This window comes from Gymnodraco acuticeps, unplaced genomic scaffold, assembly GCF_902827175.1.
Source record: "Gymnodraco acuticeps unplaced genomic scaffold, fGymAcu1.1, whole genome shotgun sequence".
Taxonomy (NCBI): domain Eukaryota; kingdom Metazoa; phylum Chordata; class Actinopteri; order Perciformes; family Bathydraconidae; genus Gymnodraco; species Gymnodraco acuticeps.
The window spans coordinates 2,626,024-2,645,223 of NW_022990459.1; the positions used below are offsets into that span (position 1 = coordinate 2,626,024).

Sequence of the window (19,200 nt, forward strand, 5' to 3'; positions counted from 1 at the left end):
TGGATGATTTCATCCCTTTGTTCATAAAAAAACAGTTGCATGACCCCCACACAAACAGTGTTTTGAAAATGTGCATAGACATAGATTATATTATCCACATATTGTTTAACATGTGTATTATTTCTTGGTTTCTATCTCAATACTTTTTTAGGTTCATTAAGTGAATTAAGAGCAGAGCAGACATTTGCAGAGACAGCACAAACTGAACATTAAGAAAACCCTCAGGGCTTCAGCTAAAATATAATGAACCTCTTTTTTTTTAGATGAGAGCAATTTAGCTCTGTGCTCATTAAAACATTCCTGAAGGTAAAGGCTGTTAAAAAATGAAACAAAACACAATGTATTCATCAGTGGAAATGGTATATGCATGCAATCGAACATCACCTCCCACCAGCAGTGTATAAACCTCCTGGAAAATGAAAAAAGAAAGTCCTGTTCCACCCAATAAGAAGGGTGTGTTGGCCACAGAACGAACACACAAAATGCGTCAGTCCAGCTGTAGCTATTAAAGGCCTTTGGTGTCTGTATTTTGAGTTTACTTGCATGCAGGGGTAGCAAAAGCATGTGGAAGAGGACAAAACTTAGAAAGTTAGCGCTAGCTTGTTGCCTGTTGATCGAGGTAAGACACTGCATTTTACTTATTTGTTGCACCCTGAACATATATGTTTGTTTTTAATTATAGCAGGAAGGATCACATCTGTTTGAACTGTTGGTCTGTAACTGATCTTTGACCCTTTATTTTTAGGATTGTGGGTAACTTTATTCTTGTCAGTGGTGTGTTTTTCAGGCTTTGTTTTCAGTTTGCTGAGGTTTGAGGGTGAGGAGAAAGAAACCTCTCATTTTGCCTCTGGGCTTCAAATGTCAGCAGGAAGTGCAGGGAGGCTGCAATCTTGAATCTGCTCTCTGTGTTTAAGCATTAAAGGAAACATGCTGAAATAAATCTGGTATTGTGTTATAAAAAGTAAAGGTTGGACTTTGGAGTTTTCAGTAGTATACAGTCTTTATTGTGTTTCTTCATGCCAGGTAAATCCATGTTTGGGATTGTTTTGCCAAACTCATATTTCCAAGTTAAAGAATATAAATTCATGCTCTTTCTAGTCTGTTTTCATATGGCATTATGAGTCTTTTTCTGCTGTTAAGAAATAAATAAGAAATACCGATAGATATTTTACTATTGTCCCTGCTGAGAAAAACAGCGTGATAGACCAGTTTAACCAGCTAGCTGGTAGTTAAACTGGTCTATGCTGGTGAAGCTGGTATGTATGGCATGCTGATCTACCAGCAGTCCTGCTGGCGAAACTGAAACAGACACAGACAGACAGAGAGGGCGGGACACGGGGGAACGGCGAGACGGCAGTGGTTGAAACAAAGCGGTATAAAACATGGGTTTGACTGGCACTAACGGTCGGGGAGTGAAGATCAGTTGAGCGTTTACTCCGCCCAGCGGCTGCTCTTCTGATAGGAACCGCTCTGACAGGTCTGTCTGGAAACGCGCTAAAAGTCCTTCTGGAGGTAAGCAACACTACACAATTCCACCCAGTCTGAGAGTAAAAGCTTTCTCGAAGGTTTGTTTTGCTTTCTTACAACGTTACGTTAATGTTAACTTAGCTAGGAGGCTGTTGTTACTTCCCGTAACAAGAGATAGCAGTTAGCAGCTAACGTTTTCTGCAGTTTGTGGTTCCCCTGAAAATCGTGATGTAGTTATTTAAGGTTAAGTTAATTTAACGTTATCTTACAAGTTGAGAGAGTTAAGTTTTGTTTAAAATCGTCAATGTAATGCACGTTAGAGGTTTTGTGTTGAACATGAAGTTAGCTAACTGTAGCTCTCTACCAAAAGTTAGCATGTTAAGCTGTACTTTCTGTGGCAGCTCGCTTAATACAAAGAGGGTGCTTCACATACCTTTCTATCAAATGTGTGTTAATCTACCTGAAATTGTAGGGACAGTTTTTTTCTACTCAATGATACAGACCATTGTTGAGGAGATGCAAAACATACTGTAAATGAGTTGGGTCCGACATATACTTTGATTAATGTTACTTCGCTGCTAAAAAATAAAATATTATCAGATGAGGACATCACCAAAGTCTGTCAGGGGATTTGATCTGTTCTTTGCATGTCGTACAGGGCCTATGTACACACTGCTCTGGTATTAATTACAAATATAATTGTAAAATGTAAGTCTCCCGCTCTTGTCATCGTTCAGGCTTTGCATTTGAACTCCTATGACTGGTTGCGGACTTGAAGGGAACAACTTTGTGGCCTTCCTGACATCCAGGAAAACAGTGAGATTCTAATCCATTTCAATGCCAAAAGCAAGTTATTGTTTGTCCTCCTGTGTTGTCTCATTTCCTTAACTTTCTTTCAGGTGTAACATCTACCAATGGTTGTACATGACATAATAAGGCGCTTTCACACCAAGTACTGGGACTCCCAGCAGCTTCTACTGAAGCCTTCAGAGTAAATCGCCTGAAGCGCCGACACCTCCTCATCTCCACCGCTCCCATGTTTTCTTTTGTGTTGCCATAAGTTAGTCTCTCTCCGTTGGTGCACTGGGCTAATGCTAATGCAAACACTTTTCAGAGTTTTACGGGGCGTGGTTTGCAATTCGCCCAGCCAATCTAGCCAATTATTTTTACAGTGTACTTATATCTGTACATTTCTTTTCAGTTTGCTTCAAGAAGTGGCTTCAACAGACAGAAATGCAGGCCAGATTGGGAAAGGCAGGACGCTACACAACGGGAAGAAAAAAAACACTTTCTTTGTTGCCTTTTTCTTATTGTACATAGTGTTACTGTTTTTGTCACCATTTAAATATTGAATTCTATTTATTACTTTTATTTTAAATCAAATGCACCTGTTTTAGATACTGTATTTATTGTTGATGTATAGGTTGATTTGCAGGTTGGTTGTTATTTGTATAATTATTGTATATTGTATATATTATTGTAAAATGTATTATCTCTTAGATTTACACACGGCATCTATTGCACGTCTGTCCGTCCTGGGAGAGGGATCCCTCCTCTGTTGCTCTCCCTGAGGTTTCTCCCATGTTCCCCTTTAAACTGGGGTTTTTCTTTGGAAGTTTTCCCTTGTACGATGTGAGGGTCTAAGGACAGAGGGTGTTGTATTGTCATACTGATATTCTGTACAAACTGTGAAGTCCACTGAGACAAATGTAACATTTGTGATATTGGGCTATATAAATAAACATTGATTGATTATTGTATTGTTACTGTGTATTTTATTATATTAACTAGCTATTTATTGCTATTTATTAAAATACTGTTATGAACACTGTACAATGTCTTTATTTTGGTAGATACCAGAATACATGACACAATGAATCTTTGTAATATATTTATGTTCTCTGGTTTAAATAATCATACCAGTATTTAAACAATGTATGCTGGTCACCTGGAATCCTGGTAAGCTTCCAGCATGGTATATTTAATACATTAATTAAACATATGCTGGTGATCGATGGATGCTGGTGACCAGCCCAGCATACCAGCATACTATACTGGTCTATACTGTTTCTTTTAGCTGGCCAGGATGGCTGGTTTAGCTGGTTTGGCTGGTGCACCAGCTAAACCAGCTAAACCAGCCATCCTGGCCAGCTAAAGTGTCCAAAACCCCTCTAAACCAGCCAACCATTCCAGCTTAATATCTACTGGCTTGACCAGCTAAATTGGTCTAAACTGTTTTTTTCAGCAGGGGTGCTTGAGAGAAATGCACTAGTTTCCTCCTAATTTGATGAAAGGGAAAAGTAAGGCAGTGGAAATCTAACTGATGGAAATACAAAGTCCAGAAACTAATATTATATATGTTAGATTTGAGAAACGTTTAACTTTTTTCTGTATTCTCCATTAGTAAATCCACACATAGACACAAACTGGCGCTGATTGGCTGTTGAGATGCATTGGGCGTGGTGTCATTAAGTCTCATACATCTGATTGGCTGGCGGCTCTTATTGGGCGGAGCCTTACTGTAGCCTCGCTGTCACACAGATAAATTCGACCATACATTCAATAGTACAGGGAGAGGCGTCGGTTAACGTGTTACGCGCCGGATTTTCTTCATTATCTCGTCGAAATTCACAAGTTGTTAAAAGCTATTGGACCCCTTTTTTTGGTGACACGTCATAGTTGAGTTTTGTTTCTAAAAAGAGTAACTTTTGAGTGAGTGTCGTGCCATGCCGGGGGAGTAAAGCCAGTGTCGGGAGAAGAGGATTCCGTTGAGAGGATTTTCAAAGAGGAAGCCACCAACTAATGAACAGGCGCGTGTCTTCATATTTAGCTTGTTCGGAGTTGGTTTAAAGCTAACAACTTGTCAGTTTGGGTTTTTTGTATGCAGCCGTGTTTTAGACGAGGGATTTTCTCCGCAAATGACGTGGAATAGCACGATGAGCAGTGGCTACAGCAGCTTGGAGGAGGACTCCGAAGAGTACTTTTTCACGGCCAGGACATCTTTCTTCAAAAAACCCTCAGGAAAAGTCACAGTGAACAAGGTAACAATAATTTACTGGCATGCATATTGTCAGGATAACACATCTGTAAGCTGTTTGTTTCTCGTGGAGTAGTATACCTACTCTATAGTCAGGGTTTCTCATTTGGAAGGGGGCGTCATTCAGAACTTCTTTCACAAATATGTCAACTTTATATTACTTTGTTTACTAGCAAAAGCAAATATGTAATGCAAAATTGAAGCCAATTTCCAACTTTTAACTGGTTATACTTTAGTTCGGCATATATACAGTATAATTAATCGCCATTATTTAAATGAAATCCTCACTTTTAAAGTTCCTTCACCTGTTCGCCAAACAAAATCCACCATGGAGTTCACAGTGCCGGTGAAAAAGCTTGTCATTTCTGATGACTTGTGCCGAATTAAGCAGAGACTATATATATATATATTTATGTAAAGTTTGATTTATTTCTGTTAAATTGGCTTTCCTAACAAGTTACAACTAGGAAACCTAAATCAAACGAAATGTTGCTGAGTGCGGGTGCACACGTTTTGGGAGTATTTGCATGTAAACCAGTTTGTGGCTTAATCCCCGTCTGACAGTTGTCGGGTTTAGCCTACATTGCTTTAACAATAGGTGTCCAGTTTTCCCCCTGTTGCAGATAGTATTATTAGCTTTTGATGTCTTAAAATGAGTTGCATTTAAGGAATGCCAAATGTGGGATTGAATAAACAAAAAAACATCTTAATATACAGAAGTAGAAGAGCAGCAGGCACATGGTTATGGTGTACCTCAAGCAGGGAATCACATGAACCCATCTCAACCCCTACCCTGTGACCCATTTTAACTTCATCCTAGAGTTTAAACAGCACTAAATAAAATAATGCAATCCAGTTTAGATTTCAATTTGTTTTGAAGGATTTCCTTTGCCTGCAGACTGAGATAATTAGGTCTAGACTGGGCATTAGATTCGAGTTAAAAACCAGAGGCATTCAGCATTATCATGTCTGGGCCTTTAACAATTAGGTCACTCTTCAGGTCTATGACTATTAAATACTGGCCTGCTCTGGACTTCAAGTGGCTCTCACTCACACTGACCCACTTGATATCTCTCACGCACACACGCACATACAGTACTTAAGACAGTCTTGCTAATACAGCTGGTTTGTGTCATGTCTTCAAACTCGGCATACTATCACAGAATTGCGCTATTCTTCTTCTCTGCCCACTTAGTCTGTGTGAGAGAGAGAGAGACATGCACTGCTTGCAGATTCTGCAGTAATGCATGACCCTTCACTTTTCCATGACATGCCCTTAACACAGGTCCTCATTCCTCATGGCAGTGTGTTTGTGTTAAGTGGATGCACAATGTAGCCCATACAGAGCTGGAGCAGAGGTTGTGACCTGTGGTGTCCAAAACTGTGGCTCCAGACCGAATGGCACGCTGGCTCCTGCATGGTGGTTTCCCACATGCCAACCGTAATTACATCTATATAAGAGATGTGTCCTTTGGGAGAAATGTATGGGACTGCTATATTAAATGACTGGTTTACCATTGGAAAAATATAAGATTATTGTCAGAGTTGGTGGCTCTTCATGTTGATCACTGAGTTGTACTTATTTTACAGCAATGGATTAACTACAATACTGGACCTGAAAAGTCTAAGATATGTTTGAGAAATGAGAATACAGTAAACTTACTAAAGCTGGTAGTTTAAATGAAACGGAACTATAACTAGTGGTCAGGACAAATATGGACAGTTTACAGTGAAAAAAAAAAGTGTCTGCACTTTCTGGTGGACGAATATGACTTTGATGAGCTGGACGTTTCTTTCTCTTTTTCTTTACCTTCCTATAATGTAAGAAAGGCAATTGACATTAGCTTTGACTAAAACAAGAAGTGGCTAAATGTGATTTATTTCAGTTCACTCAAGTCACAGTGTCTCCCAGGAGAGATTTCTCAGTAAGATTCCCGGCTGTACCAGTCTCTAATGTCCGGGGAAAGAGAAGTTTAATAAGCTTGAGTGTAAACAGAGACGGATAGACTGACAGCTGATAAACTGATTCAGGATGGTCAAACAGGGAAATTAGATGTAATACTGGACAGTATTTAACTATCACACACACACACACACACACACACACACACACACACACACTTGCGCCCACTCTTCCACACTCGAGTGAATGGTGTTTCTGTGGTGAAATGTCATGTCATGACCAGTGGGTCTGTGTGTCTCGTGGAAAAAGGGTAATCCACCCAACCCCTAGGTCACACACACACACACACACACACACACACACACACACACACACACACACACACACACACACACACACACACACTCTGGACAGCAGCTCATCTTCAATTCTAATCATCCTCGCAGATTGAACTCAGTGTTTATATTCATCATTTTTCAGACATGGTGTTTTGAGATCATGATTCCACTGTCTCTGAATAAGTCTTGCAGTATATTTAAAAACTTTACATTACCACATACATAGCCAATTATCACTCAATTTAAAGGCTTGTTCGAGTCAAGTTCATTTTATAACACTTTTCATCCACATAGGAAAAATGTCTTCTAAGTGCTTTAAATAAAGCATAAAACACAACATGACACAATTTATTACAGTAGTATACGTCCAGGTTTGCCGCTGCAGTTTGTTGTATGTGTGCAGCAGTCTGTTTTCCTGTACGTCACACACCAGCACAGAACATTTAATCTTGTTTAACAGAAACAGTGCTTGTGCTGTATCTGTGTAATGAACAGACGTCAGCAGTTGGTTCTTCCCTTACAGAACCAGTGTCAGCTGACCATAAATAAGTTAATATACAGGCTAGAAGTGTAGGGTAGCACAGTGGTGTCCTTAATTCAACCTTTATTTAACCTTATAATACATTTAGAAGTGGTTCCAAATTCTCAAAAAGCAAAAATGCATTACAAGTCATTTAATTCTGCTCATTGATGATCTAAATGACCATTTATCTGTCAATAGACTGGTATTTTACAATATGGCAGTTTGGTTATAGTGCTTGAAGGTGTTGCTAATGTTTGATAAAAAGGGTAAAATGTGATCACTGTGCACAAATAGTTTGATGCAGGGAGGAAGTTTGTTCATCAAGAACTTCCTGCAGACTGGTATGGAATGATTTGGTATGACAAGGCAGTTTTAGCATGTCCAAAACAAGTCAAAACTATTTATAACAGTACATATTCAAACGGTATGTAAAGTGAATATTTATTTATTTTTCCTTATTTACTGAACTTACAGTCAACGGTCAACTGGCTGATGTCGCATCCAACATCTTTGAAATGGCGGCATTGTGCATGTTTCCCATAGAGCAAGTTTTTTGATGAGATCCTTAAATATATAAAATTCTTTAAAGTATTTGCATGCTAAATATGCATACGGCTTCTTGTGTTTAGATATCAATTCACTTGAACATTTGGGCTTCTTTTGAAATGAAATCAATTCAACAACCTCAGTTCAAACAGTTCCCACTTCTTTATGCACAATGTATTTGATAAACTATCAGAAAAAGAGGTGACATTAAAACATCCAGTTCAGGGATGAGCTATAATCATAAAGCATTACCTCAGCGCATTCTATGCTTTCCATAAACTTCCATAGACACTCATACAAGCTTTTTCCCAGCCTTTTAGATCAGCTTATGGTTTCAGCTGCAGGTTTACACCACCACAGCATTAATGTTGTACCATCAGAGCGACTGTGTGTTTCAATCTGAAAAAGGAAGCGCTATTTCCTCATATAGTGTTCCCAGGAAATAAATGAAGCTCAGGCTTTGTTTGCCTTTCAAATGACCTCATTATAGTGTACAATAACAATGTTTGTTCTTCCTCCCCCACTGCTAACCAATATAGTTATGGTGCAATATGTTTTTCCTTTACCACGCCCTCTCTAGGTACATTTTGTATTGTGTTCGTTTTCAAACTCATTTTATTTATCCAGTTAAACCAGTCCTTATTGACATGTCCTCTGTGGAGAATTGTGTAATCTCTGCCCACATGAAAGTGAAGTCATTTTCTACTGTTGAGCTAACGTTTCCACCTCCTTATCTGTCGCTGTGGGAAATGTACCTCATGGTTTTTATCTGCAAGGGCGACTGATAGACAGACTGACTGCCACTCTATAGATGGATTCAGATCTTATCTCCACCTCTTTTCCCTCCCTTTTTCTCTCACTTAAAGTCAATGGCATCATCATTTAGCTCATTGTTTGTGCAAACCTTTGCAGACCGACCTGTAAAACAGTTTCTCAAACACCATTGGGTACAGCTATTGCATGCATGTAAGGTAAGGCAAGGCAAGGCAAGTTTATTTATATAGCACTTTTCAACACAAGGCAATTCAAAGTGCTTTACAAAAAATGAAAGACATTAAGAAAAGGGCATTTAAAATCAGTCATTAAAAAGAAAAGCTAATAAAATAAACATTAAAAGAAAAAATACATGGATAAAAGTTACAGTGCAGTTTAAGATATGAATAGTTAAATTAAAAGCAGTGACAAAAAGAAAAGTCTTTAGTCTGGATTTAAAAGTAGTCAGAGTTGCAGCGGACCTGCAGGTTTCTGGGAGTTTGTTCCAGATATTTGGAGCATAATAACTGAACGCTGCTTCTCCATGTTTAGTTCTGACTCTGGGGACAGAAAGCTGACCAGTCCCTGAAGACCTGAGAGATCTGGATGGTTCATCATTTAGCAGTAGATCAGAAATGTATTTTGGGCCTAAACCATTCAGTGCTTTATAAACCAGCAGCAGTATTTTGAAATCTATTATTTGACACACAGGAAGCCAGTGTAAAGACTTCAGAACAGGAGTGATGTGATCCACTTTCTTAGTGTTAGTGAGGACTCGAGCAGCGGCGTTCTGAATCAGCTGCAGCTTTCTAATAGATTTTTTAGTGAGACCTGTGAAGACACCATTGCAGTAGTCGAGTCTACTGAAGATAAAAGCATGGACAAGTTTTTCCAAATCCTGCTGTGACATTAGTCTTTTAATCCTAGATATATTCTTTAGGTGATAGTAGGCTGATTTAGTAACTGTTTTAATGTGACTGTTGAAACTCAGGTCAGAGTCCATGACTACACCTAGATTTCTGGCTTTATCTGTTGTTTTGAACATTGCACACTGAAACTCAGCGCTAACTTTTATACGTTCTGACTTGGCTCCAAAAACCATTACCTCAGTTTTATCTTTGTTTAATTGGAGAAAGTTCTGACACATCCAGTCATTGATTTGTTCAATGCACTTACTCAGTGTTTGAATTGGAGCATAGTCTCCTGGTGAAATTGTTACGTAAATGTGTGTGTCATCTGCATAGCTATGGTAACTTATTTTGTTGTTTTTCATTATCTGAGCCAGTGGTAGTATGTAGATGTTAAAGAGAAGAGGCCCCAAGATGGAGCCTTGAGGTACCCCACATGTCATATTTGTCAACTCAGATGTGTATTTACCTATAGAAACAAAGTTGTTTCTGTCCTTTAAGTAGGATTCAAACCAATTTAGAACTGTTTCCGAAAGTCCCACCCAGTTTTCGAGTCGGTCTAGTAATAAGTTCTGGTCAACAGTGTCAAACGCAGCACTGAGATCTAATAATACTAACACTGAAGTTCTGCCACTGTCTGTGTTTAAGTGGATGTCATTAAAGACCTTTACAAGAGCAGTCTCAGGGCTGTGGTTTGGACGAAAGCCTGACTGGAAGACATCGAAACAGTTATTTAAATGCAAGAAATTACTCAACTGTTGAAAAACAACTTTTTCAATGATTTTACCTAGAAATGGGAGGTTTGATATGGGCCTGTAATTGTTCATTACTGAAGCATCTAGATTATTCTTTTTTAAGAGCGGTATAATGACTGCAGTTTTCAGGGCCTGTGGAAAAATACCTGAGTGAAGAGATTTGTTTACTATATGAAGTAGATCTGAGGCCATGCAAGGCAAAACATCTTTGAAAAATCCTGTTGGAATAATATCAAGGCAGCAGGAGGAGGATTTCAGAAGTTGAATAATGTCCTCTAGGTTTTTATCATTAATCTGATGGAATTGTGTCAGGGTGTTTGAATTGATGTTAGGTGGACATAGGGACAACACATTTGCTGTTCCTGATGCAGAGGCACTGACTGCTTGTCTGATTTTCTGAATTTTGTCAGTGAAAAAGGCAAAATCATTGCACGCCCTGGTGGATAGAAATTCAGAGGCTACTGACACTGGGGGGTTAGTTAGTCTGTCGATGGTAGCAAACAAGGCACGTGCGTTGTTTTTGTTTTTGGTAATGATGTCAGAGAAGAACGATTGTCGTGCGTTTTTCAATTCCAAATTATAAAGGCCAAGTCTCTCTTTATAAATGTCAAAGTGAACCTGGAGATTTGTTTTTCGCCACCTGCGTTCAGCTTTTCGACATTCTCTTTTTTCTGTTTTCACGCTCATGGCCTTTCTCCATGGAGATATTTTCTTGCCAGACACTTCCTTTACCTTAGTTGGAGCAATGGCATCTATAACATTTTTAATTTTTGAATTAAAATGATCTACTAGCTCATTTACTGAGATGTTAGCAGGGGCAAGTGTGGTAGAAAAATTCTGAGTAAACATTTCCCTAGTATTTTCAGTTAAATATCGCTTTGTGGTTACCTCTTTTTGAACATTTTTGTGAACAGAAATAGAGCTCTCAAAGAAAACACAGGAATGGTCAGAGAGTGCAACATCAGTCACCACAACCTTAGAGATATTCAGACCCTTTGAGATAATTAAGTCCAGAGTGTGCCCCTTATTGTGCGTGGGCTCCGTCACATGCTGAGTCAGTCCATAGCTATCAAGAACACAAAACAGTTCTTTAGCCCCTCTGTCCTGTACATCTTAATAATTAAAGCCATTTGGTAGGTTTACCCAGATTAAAGAATACTTGTTTATTGAAGCTGCAGAGGTCACGTCACTTTTGACAATGACAGAAAAATCTGAAAGCAGTCCGTCATTTTGACGGATTAGAACAAACTCAGAACAGCGCCAAAGTTTCCCCGCAGCAGGGCTCCGGTGTTATGCCCTTATGTCGTTTCCAGACCTAACTATGCCGTACAAATCATTGAAATGTCTGGGAGTTTATGCTTTACGCTGTGGCGCGCTCCCGCGAGGTGCAGTGGGCATGCACAACAAGGCATAACACCGGCGCTAATCCCCCCCCCCCCCGTTGACAGTTGTGTACAGACCGACGGGTAATAATGGATTTTGACGGAAATGTTACGATCCTGTCCGTCAAAATGACGGGCAGCGCAACCTCTGAGCTGCTCATAAAGATTATGTACATGTTATGCTGGAAATGTCAAGGATTTAGTGTGTTTTACTTGGTTTTTGGTCAGGATGGAAGAGTTAGTAAAAAAAGTGATCAAGTGCAAAGGGGACCCAATTGGCTGCTTTCATCAAAACATCATCCATGTTAAATCTTTCCTGTCCTTATTGGCATATGAACCCAAATCAGATTGTTCTCACATTCTCTTTCTCTAGATTTCCTTCCTCTGTCTGTCCAACCTCACCCCCTTTTCTCACCTCCTCACCCCTCCAGCCTCCTCTCCTCCCTTCATCCTGGTTCCTCCTTCGTTGTTATGTCACTTCCTGTCCAGCTCTCTTTCCTGTATTCTCAACACCGATAAGAACACCGAAGTCTCGTTGTTGTCAAGTAACTAGAAACCTTTTGTACAACAGTTAGTGTTCTTATTTTTGTAATAAACTCTTCTTTAATTTAATTATTGTTGTTTTAAAGCAAGATGTATTGGTCAAATCGAGGTGTATTATTAGATTGTTCTTCTTTGTCAGGTTCTGGTAACATTACCACATGATATATTCTGTGTAATATGGCATTTGCTTGTGTTGTTGTTTCCAATCACAAAGGAATTACCTTTCTTCTCATCACTTTATCACATTTGATTCTACTGCCAACACTTCTGATTTTGAAACCAGAGTCCGACCTGAAACTTTGGGGCTTTCCTCACACAGTTTCTACTCTTGACGCTTATTTGGTGAATATCTGGTTTCAGTTGTATCTTTGCAGCTGCCTTCTGTCTGGTTATCTCTCACTCTACAAGTTCAAGTTGTTGTCCTTGGCCGACTTCTGACGCCTACTAAAGACTATTAGGCCACATCCACTGCTACAGATTAAACTCATGACCCACTGAGCATCAAACCTATTTTTAAAGCTGCAAATTCATGAAATCTATCTTTATTTTCCTTAAACGAAGCTTAATGTTGTGGGATACTGTAACATTACACTCAATGTGTTTATTGAAAACAATGAGAGTGAAATAGGATTTCACCAGAGTTAGTCTTTAGTGATTATAGTTTCCTCTGTAGCCACAGAAAGAGCCACAGGTTGGTTTTCTTGTATAGCCAGCGTCATCTGAGTATTTCTATGAATTACAGTCCTGTTTAAAGTTCTTTCATTCAACCTTTGCATTGTTTGGACTCACAACACTGCCATGCCAACCGTAAACACTGGTGTCTCTTTTTATGAGTTTGTGGTGTCAATAAGGGCCTGGCTTATTGCATGAAACCTTATCGACGAGTTGGTACTTGACTGGAGAATGTGTCTTTTAACCCCATTTAAATAGACCATTAACTCTGTAACATTTTTACCTGCAAGATAGATAGAAATATGTCTCAGAATGGAATGTTAGTCAATGTGTAGCTCCTAGAAGTTAAACTGTGTCATGTAAATTTGAATTAATGTGCAATGATTTGTATAAAGGCATACATACAGTGGGGCAAAAAAGTATTTAGTCAGCCACCAATTGTGCAAGTTCCCCCACTTAAAAAGATGAGAGGCCTGTCATTTTCATCCTAGGTACACTTCAACTATGAGAGACAGAATGGGGGGAAAGAATCCAGGAAATCACATTGTAGGATTTTTAATGAATGAATTGGTAAATTCCTCGGTAAAATAAGTATTTGGTCACCTACAAACAAACAAGATTTCTGGCTCTCACAGACCTGTAACTTCTTCTTTAAGAGCCTCCTCTGTCCTCCACTCGTTAACTGTATTAATGGCACCTGTTTGAACTCGTTATCAGTATAAAAGATACCTGTCCACAACCTCAAACAGTCACACTCCAAACTCCACTCTGGCCAAGACCAAAGAGCTGTCAAAGGACACCAGAAACAAAATTGTAGACCTGCACCAGGCTGGGAAGACTGAATCTGCAATAGGTAAGCAGCTTGGTGTGAAGAAATCAACTGTGGGAGCAATTATTAGAAAATGGAAGACATACAAGACCACTGATAATCTCCCTCGATCTGGGGCTCCACGCAAGATCTCACCCCGTGGGGTCAAAATGATCACAAGAACGGTGAGCAAAAATCCCAGAACCACACGGGGGGACCTAGTCAATGACCTGCAGAGAGCTGGGACCAAAGTAACAAAGGCTACCATCAGTAACACACTACGCCGCCAGGGACTCAAATCCTGCAGTGCCAGACGTGTCCCCCTGCTTAAGCCAGTACATGTCCAGGCCAGAGTTCCCGTAAAACGGTAATTAACGGACTACGACCGGTAAAATATGCTGAAGACTGGCAAATCTAAATCTCTCCGGTCAAAGTGTCCGTTCAAAATAATTTCCGCTTAGCGCAATACCACATCAGTTGCGCAACTTGCGCCATTTATGTGACAGACAAAAGAGTATGTGACAGACAAGAATAGTCCATTCTAATGTCTAACACGTAATGTGGAGAAAGAGATGTCCTGTATGGGTTGATTGTGCGTTGATCTGTTGGTAATGCCTCGGGGTTCCGGTGGGCATGTAAACAAATGCATAATGCTGTGCTATACTTTGCGACCTCACCCGGTTGCATAGCGACACTTATTGTTTAGGTGTCTTGTAATAAGCAGGTAGTCATATCATTAGTTAGAACTAGCTAGATCTGATCGATATGGACATAAACGCGAGTGAAGTCTAATCTGATGAGAGAGAGAGAGATCAGCTGCTGCTGACGAGTCGACACGCAGCTCTGCATGATCACATGCAGCGGTGAGCGGAACAAAACACACGCTTCAGGTTAGAATATCACACGTAGCTATTTTAATTACCTCTCAAACTACCTAAACTAGTTATAGATATGTTTCGTTTTACAGTCGGGTCACTCATCACTGATCCGCGAGCTGCATGATACTGACGGGCTGTCAGGAGAGGGAGAGAGCGCTCCGTTTATTATTCACGTGTTATTGTAAGTTACTGTTCACTTTTGAATAATGTAGTTAATCTACTATAATTAGTTTAATATTGAATCATATCAATTTGTTTTAAAGCACAATAAATAACAAAGAAGACCTTTGACCAGCACCTTTCTCATTTTATCCGGAAGATTTCAACTTTAACGGACATGTTGACCGGCGAAAAAATATTCTAACGGGAACTCTGGTCCAGGCCCGTCTGAAGTTTGCTAGAGAGCATTTAAATGATCCAGAAGAGGATTGGGAGAATGTCATATGGTCAGATGAAACCAAAATAGAACTTTTTGGTAAAAACTCAACTAGACGTGTTTGGAGAGAAAGAATGCTGAGTTGCATCCAAAGAACACCATACCTACTGTGAAACATGGGGGTGGAAACATCATGCTTTGGGGCTGTTTTTCTGCAAAGGGACCAGGCCGACTGATCCGTGTAAAGGAAAGAATGAATGGGGCCATGTATCGTGAGATTTTGAGTGACAACCTCCTTCCATCAGCAAGGGCATTGAAGATGAAACGTGGCTGGGTCTTTCAGCATGACAATGATCCCAAACACACCGCCCGGGCAACGAAGGAGTGGCTTCGTAAGAAGCATTTCAAGGTCCTGGAGTGGCCTAGCCAGTCTCCAGATCTCAACCCCATAGAAAATTTTTGGAGGGAGTTGAAAGTCCCAGCGACAGCCCCAAAAACATCACTGCTCTAGAGGAGATCTGCATGGAGGATTGGGCCAAAATACCAGCAACAGTGTGTGAAAACCTTGTGAAGACTTACAGAAAACGTTTGACCTCTGTCATTGCCAACAAAGGGTATATAACAAAGTATTGAGATGAACTTTTGTTATTGACCAAATACTTATTTTCCACTATAATTTGCAAATACATTCTTTAAAAATCAGACAGTGATTTTCTGGATTCTGTCTCTCATAGTTGAGGTATACCTAGGATGAAAATTACAGGCCTCTCATCTTTTTAAGTGGGAGAACTTGCACAATTGGTGGCTGACTAAATACTTTTTTGCCCCACTGTATGTTCACAAAAAATGCACTGATAGTGCTATTTGGAGTATAATGTTAATCAGTTGTACTGTTTAAAGTATTTGTTTTCTTGTGATTATTTATCCTTTGTCACATTTTTGTATTGCATGACCGAAAGTTCACTTTTAGGTCAAGTCTAAACATAGACTTTATATAAGGATTGGCAATGACAAACCCCCGAATGTTAAGCAACACATTTCTATTGCCCCCCGGTGGTCCTCAACCAGAAATACTTTCATTTAAAGTTCAATGGCGTAATTGCTTTCACAAACAGAGACATAACATTAACAAGGGCCTCCTGCATATGTTACTGCATTGTGATAACTTTACTGGGGATTTAGGGCAGAATATATGACGGCTTCACCTCAAAAGTAAAGAATTAACATCAAATGTCAAACTAAAGTTGACTTTGAACATATGATATCAGTTGATCTTCAACCATATGTGTGTTGGATACCTTTTGCAGTGTGATGTTTTGACTCGTTCTCAGATGACGTCTGCAGGTTACATAATGTTTTTTTATGAGACTCGTTTTGCCTTTGCCCTCTTTACCGCTCCGCTCTTCCAAAAGAAACATAAGTGGATTGTTCTTAACTGCACAGCCCTCGCTATCTCTTCAAACAGATCCGGAGTGCTTTTATGCATGGACACACACACACACACACACACACACACACACACACACACACACACACACACACACACACACACACACACAGACCTCCTCTAAAAGCAATGGTCTGTGTTGTATAATAAGATAAATCGGCCTTTGAGAGGCACCTGCGTCATGGAGACTATGGGCTGTTTGTGTCTGAGAGAGGGAAATCTGGAAGAGTTTAGGTTTCTAAAATATCATCAAATGGCATAAATAGGATTTTAACGTAGAATTAATCCGCATTTAAACTGGTGGTCAATTGCTAGCTTCTCTAGTTTTAGTTTTTAGAAACACCCTTTAACACGCATTTCCACCATGACAGTGTGTTAGTTTTCAGCACTATAGTAATTGTCTATTTATCCAACCCTTCCTGCAGCTAAGGAAGCGTGTGGACAGAGATGATGAGTCATGCAGCAGCTGCTTTAAAACATGCACTCTACTGTACTGTACTCTACTTGGACAAAATCCCTCAACAGGTGATGAAGGGGTTTCTGTACACTCCCCCCTTCTCCCCACTTTCCTTCCCCCTTCTTCCCCTCTTCATTTTACCTCTGTGGAGAAACTAACCACCTGTAGCATCCTTTTAGGAGGTCAAAGGGCACCAGGTGTGGGGTGTGACCTTCCCGGTTTGGGCACTAAATCACTTTATTACCATTCAAACGTAGACATTCATGCTTGTTGTGCTTTTTGAATCTTTGCTCCCTTTTTTGTCCTTTTTTTATTTCACAACCTTTATTACAGAAATACTGTATGTTGGTACCGCTGGTTACAGAATATCAGATATATAATCAGCAAAATCCAAGATTTGTATCTGTTTGCTTTGGCTGCTTCACTTTTTATAATTATCAAATCATTTAACCGATTATCTTCTAGATTAATACACTAATCGTTTGGTCTTTAAAATGTCAGAAAATAGTCCATCCAAGTTCAGAGAAGTCCCGGGTGATGTCTTTAAATGTCTTGTTTGCAGTGTACAAAACATTCTTCTCAATAACAATGTCAAAAAGAATCAATCTGTCTAATATGGTGAATCATATCGCATTTGCAAAATCAGTCAAAAATATTGCCATTCGTTTTCCAAAAAGTGCAGCCCTAGTCAAAAGTATTACGATATTTGGTTTTTCTTCATATCGTCTTGTAGAAAAGTGAGATAGTTGTTTATATAATTCGTAATGAAGCATGTGTTTTTGGTCTCTAATGTTGCCACCATGCTCTGAAAGTGACCTCCCGTCTTCACTTAACGCTCATCTGGCAACAGTTTGGTTTCCAGTCAGGCCATTAGCACCAGACCACAGCACGCTCTGCACATCAAACACTGCACCAAAACCACCTCAAAGCGGAAAGTGAGAGTCTGAATGATGATTAATGACTGGGCAGGTTCACTGGAAGTGTGTGTTGATGCGTTGAAGACCACCTTCTCAGAGGATTTGAGTTTTTTTTATATTCAGGAGCGGACATTTTTGGTGTGAGTTAATGTTGTGGTTAGAGGGAGCTGTGTTTGGAAATACTAAAGGTTAAGGTGTGACGAATGTTTCTTTTTCAATTCATCATAGTATCAAACTGTGAATTGAGTGTTAACACATCGTCTGATTGCACATGGTTGAATTAGTGTATTTGTCGGCAGATACAGTAACTAATAGGACATTTCAGTGAGGTACATTTTTGCCTTATACTGTTTGTCCACCAGGGATGAATGTGAATTTAATTTTCAGCGGTGAGATGTCCTGCTTAGCACATGATAAGACACTTTTTTCTTTTATTAGTGGAAAAACTCGCCACTAAATCGATTATTCAGGAATTTTGAGATTTTTCTAATGAGTGAATCTTTTTTTGAGAAAAAAAAAAGCCAAAATAAAACGGTGACATGAATGAAAACCAACTAAATTAAATATTACAATTTAGAGTTTGTTTTAGTGAGTTTTGTGAATCAAAAAACGTTTTGGTATAATGCAATAAAGTGAGATTTTTTTAAAACAACAAACGTTTAATGTAAAAAAATGATAGACAAGAAATGGAACGATAATATAACATATATTTAGTAGAAATTAGAAAAACAAGAAATTGACCATTGTTGTTTTTACGGCAAAAGATTCAGGCTCGCTGAATAAGTTCAGTAGTGTCAGTAAGTCAGGGCAACACCATGCCTTTACTTACTGATGCCTTGGCATAAGTCAAGTTTTTTTATATATATATATATATTATGTGTTCAAAAACAGTTGCTGTATTGCTGTAAATAGCATTCCTCACATGCCACTCATCACACATAATGACGGAGTACACACTGACTCGTGTGCAAAATACCCATCAGCCCGCATGTCATTAGATGTCTCATGTTAAATTCCCAACACTGAATTACGCTCAAATGCACGATGTTACTAAGTACATTTACTCAAGTACTAGTTACTATTAACATTTGGATTTGTAAATAGGATTGGTTTGATAAAAAATTACAAAAACACATAGGGCGAGTAAAGATTAAATGATTAACCAAATAATCATTAAATAACAGAAATATTTCCATCAGTTCATACAAACACATTTTCAAAGTCTCCCGCTTCTCAGATGTGAGAACTTTTCAAGTACTTTTACTTTAAATACTTAAATTACATTTTCATCATTGTACTTACATGATTTTACTTAAGTAATAAATACATGTAGGATTTTAACTTGTAACAGGGTACTATACAAGTGTTGTATTTTAAAAGTATACAGTATTCATTTTATTGCAAATTGTATATATATATATATATATATATATATCATTATTTCTTCTGTTTTATATATTTTTCTTATTCCTGCAATAAGAAATGTTGCA

The 19,200-nt window shown here is 39.0% G+C and overlaps 1 protein-coding gene and 1 long non-coding RNA gene across 2 annotated transcripts in view; both read left to right on the forward strand.

Moving 5' to 3' along the window:
- rassf3 (Ras association domain family member 3) overlaps nucleotides 1–19,200 on the forward strand; it is a 66,224-nt gene that overhangs the window by 26,430 nt on the left and 20,594 nt on the right. The gene's annotated exons all lie outside the window — the stretch shown is intronic.
- Nucleotides 1,555–2,911, forward strand: LOC117552429. The gene is made up of 3 exons (XR_004569967.1): nucleotides 1,555–1,565; nucleotides 2,205–2,283; nucleotides 2,669–2,911. It is a non-coding gene; the product is annotated as an uncharacterized LOC117552429 (long non-coding RNA).